Genomic DNA, 10,416 nt, shown 5'->3' with positions numbered 1-10,416 from the left:
TAGATGTGCAAGGTGTTATGCACACGCCCGGACTGACTGGCGTGTGCGGGTGTTGTGGTTCCACTGGACCATGGACCGGAGAGTGCCTGGAGGGGCGTGACTAAGTATCTGGCCGATCCGACCAAGGTGGCACGACGGCATACGACGCCAGTGCACCAGGGAGAAACCGGGCAGAGGGACCAGGTGCTACTCCAGGTCAAACTCCGGACACGGGGGTTGACCCACACTGGGATTACTGGAACAGGCAGGTTAGGCTGGCACAGACTGGTGGATGTAAGCAAACACGGCAGGTATGCAGATGGGTGGATACAGGCGAGTATGCAGGCAGGGAGGTACTGGCCGAAAGGACGGGCTGGAGCACAGAAAGGTTAAGACCCAGTACAGACTGGGTCACAGAACCGCAGATGCGGTAGACAACCACAGCAGAGAGGGAACGCCCGAAGCGGTGGGCAAGAACAGAGCAGGACGGGGCTGCAGGAGCAGCGAGCACAAGCAGGGCAGGACAGGACTGCCGGAGCAGCGGGCAGAAGCAGGGCAGGACAGGACTGCCGGAGCAGCGGGCAGAAGCAGGGCAGGACAGGACTGCCGGAGCAGCGGGCAGAAGCAGGGCAGGACAGGACTGCCGGAGCAGCGGGCAGAAGCAGGGCAGGACAGGACTGCCGGAGCAGCGGGCAGAAGCAGGGCAGGACAGGACTGCCGGAGCAGCGGGCAGAAGCAGGGCAGGACAGGACTGCCGGAGCAGCGGGCAGAAGCAGGGCAGGACAGGACTGCCGGAGCAGCGGGCAGAAGCAGGGCAGGACAGGACTGCCGGAGCAGTGAGCAAAAGGGTCAGAGCGGAGCAAGGCTGCCGGAGCAGTGAGCAAAAGGGTCAGAGCGGAGCAAGGCTGCGGAGCAGTGAGCAAGGAGTCAGAGCAGGCTAGAACCGCCGGAGCGGTGAGCAAAGGAGTCAGAGCAGGCTAGAACCGCCGGAGCGGTGAGCAAAGGAGTCAGAGCAGGCTAGAACCGCCGGAGCGGTGAGCAAAGGAGTCAGAGCAGGCTAGAACCACCGGAGCGGTGAGCAAAGGAGTCAGAGCAGGATAGGCTGAGTAGGGGGGACAGGGCTCTGTTCACACGGAACAGACAGGAAGGGAAAGGCAGAGCCAGACACCCACAGGGTACTAGCAGAGAAGTAGCGAGTGGACCACAAACTCACAAACGGGAGTACAGAGACAACAAGCAGGAGTTAGGTACGAGTTCAGACTCTGCAGAAAAAGGAAGGGAACGGACATAGAGGCAAAACAGGTAAAGGATAGGAGAGAGTTCAGACTGGAACTGAGTGTACGGAGGAGACCGACACTGCAGCGGAATACAGGAGCGGGTCTGGGAATACGGCCCCCAGAGAGGCGGAACGAACAGGCAAGGAGCGTGTTCAGACAGGACAGACAAGATACAGGAGCGGGTCTAGGTAATCAGCCCCTAGAAGGCGGGAGGAACAGGCTAGGAGCGTGTTCAGACAGGTCAGACAAGATACAGGAACGGGTCTAGGTAATCGGCCCCTAGAAGGCAGGAGGAACAGGCTAGGAGCGTGTTCAGACAGGCCTGGAAATACAGCCTCCAGGATAGGCAGACAAGAGAACACAGAACGGGACCTGGCACCTTCAGAGTGCAAGCACACACTGAATGAAACACTATGCTCAGGCGCCATCTTGAGGAAGAAGGTGGTATAAATACCCAAAGATGGACAGCAATAGGCAGAAGGTGCAACAGGGGCGTGTCCGCAGCAGGTACAAGAAACAGGAAGTTCAGCGGGCGTCGCCCTATGCAGCCAAAACAGACAAACAGACAGCAAGGAGGGAAGCCAGAGAGACATTCTGGACAGGAGATCAAGTGCGCGCTCTTGCACAGTGGGAGATGGACCACTATGCAAGGACGCCGACAGGTATGTTACACAAGGTTTCTGTGGGGGTGTGCTAGTTGCTTGACGTGGGTGACAGGTGAGGAGGACAGGGATGAGAATATGAATAGATGGTGGTCAGATAGGGGTAGGGGGGAAGTTGTGAAGTTAGATAGGAAGTTGAGTCTGGTGAAGATGAGGTCTAGTGTGTGTCTGTCTGTTTGTCCGTTTTCACTTGTTTTTGCGCGGAGAGCTGACGTTTTTATTGGGGCCATTTTGGGGTAGTTACGTTTTGATCACTTATGACGTTATTGATCTGGGTTACTTAGGATCTCCAGCACTCCCTTAGGACCGCCAGCACTCTCTTAGGATCTCTAGCACTCCCTTAGCATCTCTAGCACTCCCTTAGGACTGCCAGCACTCTCTTAGGACCCCACAATTAAAATCTTAAGATGTTTCTATCAGAGATTGACTCTGGCATTTCAGTAGCGGGTGAAGCTCCACTATATAAAAAGTTTTTTGTGTAAATGTTCTCCAGTCGCCTCCTCCATCCTGCAGTGATTTTATGTACGTCTGAAATATTTGTTCAAATTTTGCAAGATTTTAGGCAGAACAAGCGACTTTTTACTATGGAGCTGCACAAAACAAGTCAAAAACATAGGGCCCGAATCATCATTTTCAGCTTGTCACTTTCTGTTTTTGCCTTGCGGTAGTCACTTTCTTTTTTTGGCTTGCGGTATTCATTGACTCTTTTTTTGCGTTAATGCTGGACAGAGAAAGAACCAGACACATAGAAATAGACTTCAAAACAGGATGCAAAAAGTGAATTTGACGCAAATTAAAAATGGTCTAAAACACCGGAAAACCAGACAGAAAAGTTAGAAATAAAATGCTGAACTTTGTTCAAACTAAAAAGCGCTCTTTGAGCCGATGCATTAGCAGTGCGCCACCATTTGTTGAAAATTTAGGGTAATAATAAAAATCAACAAATACCACAAGACAAAAAAGAGGCTAAAAAACCCACAAATGATGAATCGGACCACTGCGGACTCCAAGTCACTGCATTTATGTTCCAGAAAATATAAGAATGACGGATAGAGCTCATCTGTGACTCCAGGTCATCGGCTCACACGGTGTTCAGGAAACAAGAATCCTCTCCCGCTTCTCTTGGTGGCCCAACAAATAAAGTTGCACTCTGTAGCACTATAGGATGCAAACGTGAAAGATATGGAATTTGAATAGCATTACTGCTCTAGAAAATAAATGAGAATTCTTAGCGCATAAATTGGCCAATTCATGTGTACCTGGAAGCCACGGTAAGGCGACTCTCTCTGCTGGGAACCTATCTAGTATGAATCTGTTATGCGCTTCGCAGAGGGACCCAGCCAGACTGGCACCAAACCAGCAAAGGCGCAGCCACAGATTCACTTGGCACAAGCTGCCCAGCTAGGCGAGCCCTTGAGGGTTGGGAATACTCTTCACCCAGCTCCCAGTAAATGGAAGGAGGACTTTAACAGAGCCCTTCCCATGCACACTGTCTTCGGACAGCTGGTGTCTGGTGACGCGGCTGGTGTCTAGTCAAGAACCAGGTGAGTACCTCTGCAAGAACCCCAGGAAGTGTAACCAGAAGAAAAAATTAGAAACCCCTGAAAAGATAGCCACACTAATGCTAGCACCACTCACCACCAAAACACATAGGAACTGCAATAAACAGCAATGGACTGAGCAGGGAGCAGGATTAAATAGCCTGCAGGAGACTGCTCAGTACCAGACACTACAGCATCCTGCGTCCTCACACATTCCGCAACCCCAGAAAGCGATGCTCCACAAGATTGGGACCGTTTCCCTGTATGCATAACATCTCCGCCTCCAGGGTCAGAACAATGACGATGCTTGCGACTGGAGTAGCATAGCACTGGACCCGCTCCATTCCCAGGTGGGAGCCCTCTCCCTAGGAAGAGACCTCCGGGTTCTCACCACCCACCTTGTCTGGAAACCTCTTATGGAACTCAGCGATGAGACAATTGGCATGTATATTACCTCTCGAGAACTAGGACCTCTCCTCAGGACCGTACTCCTTCCAGTGACTCAAATACTATTCCGAACTCTACAAGAGTCCACAATACTTTTTAGCTCAAATTCCTCAGTATTATCTACCAGAATAGGAGGAGGAGGATCCTGGGTCATAAGCGGGGTAACCACATTCTTTAATAATGTCTTGTGAAAAACATTGGGAACCCACATAGAGGAAGGCAAATCTACTCGAAAAGCCACTTTATTGACAACTTCGATAATGGGAAATGGTCCTATAAGCCTGGGGTTGAGCTTAGGAGAAGGTACCTTAATCTTGAGATTCTTAGTAGACACCCAAATTCTGTCCCCCACTATGAGTTTGCAACCTTGCTGACGACACTTATCAGCCTGCCTTTTCATGCTCTCCCCTGCTTGGATGGACATCGTCCCCTCCCTCAAAACAAGTGGACCTAGGATGGAATCCTAGATTACAGAACAAGGCGAGACATCCCCAAACCCTAGTGGTGTCTATTGTTTAGGGCGAACTCTGCGAAGGCTATGTATGATCCCCAATCATGCTGATTATGGGAGCAAAAACATCTTACATGGGACTCAATACACTGGTTGGTTTGTTCCGTTTGCCCATTACTTTGAGGATGGTACGCAGATGAAAATGAGCATTTCGACCTGAGATGTTTACAGAAAGCCCTCCAGAATCTGGAGATAAACTGGGACTCACGATCAGAAACAATATTCATGGGAACCCCATGTAATCTTACCACCTGAACTAGGAACAAATCTACCAAGTCCTGCACCCTGGGCAACTGAGCCACAGGAACCAAATGGCATTGTTTAGAAATTTAGTCCACAATAACCTACACAGTAGTCATACACTTGGAGTCAGGGAGATCCGTGATGAAGTCCATGGATATGTGGGATTAAGGACGTACAGGAATGGACAAAGGGAGAAGTTTCCCTGCCGGGGTGATGCGAAGCACCTTGTTCCTGGCACAGATCTCGCATGCCTTAACATAAGCTTCAACATCCTTACCCAAGGATGGCCACCAATACTTTCTGCTCAACAGGTGACAGGTCCCCTTAATGCCCGAGTGGCCCACTTTGATTAAGTTATGACACTCTCTGAGTAAGCCCAACTGTAACTGCACCGGAACAAATAATTTATCATGGGGTGTGCTGGACAGAGCCATCCCCTGTGCCTTAACCACCTCCCAAACTAAATTGACAGAAGAGACTACAATGCCCTTAGGAAGAATGAAATCAGGTTCCGTAATTTCAGACTCACTAGGACAAAGACTCCGAAAGAGAGCATCTGCCCGAACATCCTTGGTCCCAGGGAGGTAAGAGATCAAAAAATTGAATCTGGTAAAAAAACAAGGCCCATCGGGCTTGTCTCGAGTTCAGCCACTTAGCATTCTCTAAAAAAAACAGATTCTTATGGTAAGTAAGCACCGTGAATGGGTGCTTAGCTCCCTCAAGGAGATGCCTCCACTCCTCCAGAGCTATAACTTTATGGCAAGAAGTTCACAATTGCTGATGTCATAATTGAGCTCTGGAGGAGAGAATTTCCAAGAAAAAAATGCACAAGGCCTCAAATGTGTTAGAGTGGTGTAACCCTGGGAGAGCACCGCTCCCACCCCTACCTCAGAGGCATCCACCTCCACCACAAAAGGCTTATTGACATCAGGCTGGACCAAAACTGGAGTGGAGGAAAAGGCCTTCTTAAGAGTATTAAAGGCCTTAATGGCCTCCGGTCCACAATTACACATCTGCCCCCTTATGGGTAAGATCGGTGAGATCACCACCTTTGAAAAACCCTTAATAAACCTCTGGTAATAATTGGCAAAACCCAAAAAAACGCTGCAACCCCTTGAGGTTAACCGATTGTGCCCACTCAAACACCGCCCTCACCTTTTCGAGGTTCATCCGGAAGCCAGTGGGGGACAGAATAATTCCCAAGAACCCCAACTCCTGCACTTCAAAAACACATTTTTCTTTTTTGACATAAAGAAAATGATCCTCCAATCTTTTCAGGATGGCGCGCACATGGTCCTTATGTGCAGCCAAGTCCCTGGATAAGATGAGGATATCATTGATGTAAACAGTAACACAAATACCCAAAAGATCACGGAAAATATAATTTACAAGAGTTTGAAACACAGCTGGAGCATTACAGAGCCCAAAGGGCATGACACAATACTCATAATGACCGTCGGGGGGATTGAAGGCCGTTTTCCACTTATTCCCCTCCTTGATGACAACAAGATTATAAGCCCCCCCGGAGATCCAGCTTAGTAAACTAACTTGCCACCACCAGTTGGTTAAAGACGTCAGAGATGAGTTGGAGAGGGTACTGATAACGTACAGTTATGTGATTGAGCTCACGATAGTCAATACATGGTATCATCCTTTTTGGCCACAAAAATGAACCCTGCTCCAACCGGGGATTTGGAAGGGCGGATAAACTCATTTTTAACATTTTCCTGAATATTAACCCTCATGGGTTGCCTCTCGAGATCAAACAGGTTAAAAATTCTGCCCTTAGGTAACTTTGCCCCCTCAAGGAGCTGAATGGAGCAGTCATAAGTTCTATGTGGAGGTAATTTCTGGGAGGCCTCTTCAGAGAACACCTGTGGGAACTCTGCCACATACCACGGACCTTGGTAGGTGAAACCTACTACCTTAGGAGGCTTGATAATACAAAGAGATTGGCAGTTGGAAGACCACTTAACAATACCCCCCATTTGCCAGTCAATAATAGGGTTGTGAGAGCAAAGTCAAGGGAGACCTAACACCACAGCAGTAGGAAGATCCTGTAAAATGAAAAAGCATGGCTCCTCCTTATACAGACATCCTGTGGTGATAGATACTGGTTCGACAGTGTGATACCCAATACTCTGGACAAGGGGAGAATTATCAAGAGAAGATAATGCTATAGAAGCATCCAAGGAGATAAGAGGAACCTCCAACTCCTTGGCCACAGCAGCATTTAAAAAACTTATCTCGGCCCCGCAAACAAAAGCAAAACCCTCCACACTCTTACCGCTAAACGTGATAACAATGGGTAAAAGTAATTTCTGTACTAGGGGTACTTGAGTGCCTAACTGGGGATCCCTGAACCCAGCTAGGAGTGGTCGTTTTCCCACTGGCTCCAGACGTGGACATTCACGAACCAGATGGCACGGGGAACCGCATAAAAGACACTGTCGCTGACGCCATCTTTGCTGCCTTGACTCCCGAGAGGTACCAGCTCCACCAAGCAGCATGGTTCTCCCCCAGTCTCAGGACCAGCAGAGGGTGTGGATGAACTCTGCCCGAGGGACAATTTCTCCCGACATCTCTCTCGTCTTCTCCGATCAAGTTGCACAGCTAAAGTCATGGCGGCCTCCAGCGACCAGGGACGGGAGTGGTGCACTAGCATATCTTTAATGTGTTCATTAAGCCCAGACAGGAAAGTACTATTAAGAGTGGTATTGTTCCACCCAGTCTCTATGGCCCACCTACGAAACTGGGAGCTGTAGTCCTCCGCAGCGAGGTTCTGCTCACACAATGCCTTAAGATGGGATTCAGCTAAAGCCACCGGGTTGGGTTCATCATAAATCTGCCCCATAGTCTTAAAAAAATAATCCACTGATGAGAGTATGGGTGAACCTGAGGGTAATGAAAATGCCCAAGATTTGGGATCCCCTCTAAGAAGGGAAATAACAAGACCCACCTGAGTACCTTCATTCCTGGAGGAAACAGGGTGAAGTTGGAAATATAATTTGCACAGCTCCCTTAAATTATTAAACTGTTTCTAATCCCCCCCCCCCCCCAAGAAAAAAAAAATCAGGAAGGGGCACCTTAGGTTCTATGGGAATGACCCCCCCGCTGCAGGACTGGGACTAGAATTTGCCTGTGTTGGGGGGAACCCCTGAGCCAAGGTCTGATTGTTCTGGTTCACGGTGCCCGCCAAATTCTGGAATGTTCCCAAAAGACCCTGCCTTTGGTCAATAAGCTGCTTGACCGGATCCATATTTTTTAATATATATATAAATATATATGAAGGTTTATTCTATTGGGACCCAGCAAGACTTGCACCAAACCAGCAAAGGTGCAACCACAGACGCTCTTGGCACAAGCTAGCATCTGGTGACGTAGCTGGTGCCTAGTCAAGAACCAGGTGAGTACTTCTGCAAGAATCCCAGAAAGTGTAACCAGAAGATAAAATGAGAAAAATCCTGAAAAGATAGCAAGACTAATGCTAGCACCACTCACCAGCACGGCACATTGGGAACTGCAATAAACAGCAAAGGACTGAGCAGGGAGCAGGGTTAAATAGCCTGCCTAATGATTAGGTGTTGATTATCCCTAGACAACCACTCCCTGCTAGCTTCAACAGTAGACTGGACATAGTTCCACAGGTCATATATGATAAAGGAAGAAAAAAGTTTTTATCCAGCTCAATATTGAATATTAATAATGAATATTCCTCCGGTAGTGCACGGACTTGAGGCTTGTGCCGGCAGCAAGGAGCATAGAAGCAAAAAGGTTAAGTGCATCCAGCACAAAAAATTGAAAAAATATATTAAAATGTAACGGTCTAAAAGAAGCGCTTCTAGCAGGATATTCTTTGCTGTCCGCTACCAGCTACCTAGACATGTCCATTATGAATATTATTAAAAGGAACTTACCTATTTTACATACAGACAAAATTGTAAAAAATATTTTGGAAAAAGCTGCAAGTTTGTGTCTAAACGAGGCATCACCATTGGCAAATGTGTCTCTCCCAATGACCATGGGAACAGGGGCAACAACGAAAAATTGGCTTTCCACTAGCGGATCACAAAAATGTGGTCAAAGAGTGTGTCGATTGTGCCCAAAATGTTGTTTTTAATATAAAAAATATAATATTTTTTTCCCCCAGATTTTATGCTGGACGCACTTTACCTTTTTGCTTCTGAACATAATCCCACCACTGCTCAGTGCTGGGTCTTCACACATCCCACAACACCAGAACGCAACGCTCCACAACACTGGGAAAGTCTCCGTGCAAACGTCGTAGCTCCGCCAACAGGGTCAGGACAATGGTGGTGCCTGCGACCGGAGTGGCGCAGCACCGGACCTGCTCCATTCCAGGTGGGAGCGCAGAACCACGATTCCTAACAGAATCCTCTTAGACTAAAGTCTAATGTATAAGGGAACGTAAGATCCCGCTATATTAAAACCGCCTGAGGGGTGGAGTGCTCAGTCAGAAAGCCTATGTGTATCAAAAGATTGACCTTCATTTCCAAAGAGAAAACAGGTGTGTACAGGCGCTTACTAAGAGTAGCCATCTCCATATATAACCGACACATGAAGTAGCATTGCAGCTCTATAGTATGCAAACATGACATTTGAATTGCATTCGCTCAGTCTTTTGGTATTTGGATGCACCAGCCTTCTGACTGAGCACTCCACCCCTAAGCCTCAGGCGGTATTAATTATAGCAGGGTCCTACCTTCCCATATATATATGTAGACTTTAGTCTAAGAGAGGATTCACACTGTGCAGCTTCCCGCGGCTGCCGGCTACACATCAATTGGCCAATGTATGCGCTAAGATTTCTCAGTTATTTCTAGTCTCTAGAGCAGTAATACAGTTCAACTTTCATATATTTCGTGTTTGCACACTATGGCGCTACAGAGTGCGGCTTTATTTATTGGCTATGTATGGAGATGGCTACTGTTAGTAAGCACCTGTACACACCAGTTTTCTGTTTTGGAAGTGACGGTCAGTCTTTTGATATTTGTCTCTTGGTGACCCAATTATCAAAGGAGGTTAAGGAAAATGTTTCCTCTGGTGGAACCCGCGCCGTGTATAAACCTCCTCACACGTCACCAGTGGGAGGATTTCAGCCTCAGCCACTTCCATCTCGTCCTCTGAGCTGTATCTCTGGACTTTACGGTTGATTTCCATGGGGAATAGTGGATGATCGGTCACTAAGACAGCACGTCGTTCCTTGCACCGGAACACCCTGTACTGAAGAGACTGCTGAACCATGTAATCCCATCCCAAAAACTACCGCAAAAAGGAGCCAAGCATCCCTAACAGAGAACGAGAAATAGAGCAACCCACCGGCAAACATTTACCCACATAGTAAGACGCTATTGACGCGCCCCCAGGGCCGTGGGGTACTCGGCAGCCAGGCCTATGGATGCTGGTGGGGGATATCACGGTGGCTGGCCTGGTCCGTGGCCCAGGGCGGTCAACAAAGAAAGGGGAAATTGGGTTTATATGGGGTTTTTGGAATAGTTCGTAACGCCACCTGTGGCGCCTGGTAAGGTCTACCAGCGCTGCGACAGTCCTCTGAGGCGGATGTTATGGCAGCTTGTGATGGGACGGCTCCCCACAGGTGGAGGGGGCCTCAGGGCAGGGTGGGGAAATGGATGGTGGTACAGGGGAGAGACGGCCAGGGCGGTTCAGGGAGAAATGACAGACACTCACACGGGGGTTCGCTTCGGTACCTTTACTGGTGTAGATGCAGGTATGGT

The 10,416-nt window shown here is 48.6% G+C and overlaps 1 protein-coding gene across 1 annotated transcript in view; it reads left to right on the top strand.

The window, feature by feature from the left end:
- Positions 1–1,896: 1,896 nt before the first annotated feature.
- TNK1 (tyrosine kinase non receptor 1) overlaps positions 1,897–10,416 on the top strand; it is a 70,833-nt gene continuing 62,313 nt past the window's right edge. Inside the window, exon 1 of the mRNA XM_073654624.1 lies at positions 1,897–1,918. The gene's annotated coding sequence lies outside the window, so the exon portion shown is untranslated. The remainder of the gene's footprint in view (positions 1,919–10,416) is intronic.

This window comes from Phyllobates terribilis, unplaced genomic scaffold, assembly GCF_046119375.1.
Source record: "Phyllobates terribilis strain yellow unplaced genomic scaffold, ASM4611937v1 Scaffold_11__3_contigs__length_659146591, whole genome shotgun sequence".
NCBI classification, from domain to species: Eukaryota; Metazoa; Chordata; class Amphibia; order Anura; family Dendrobatidae; genus Phyllobates; species Phyllobates terribilis.
Note: the sequence above shows the minus strand (reverse complement) of the source record. Positions and strands in the feature narration are given on the sequence as shown.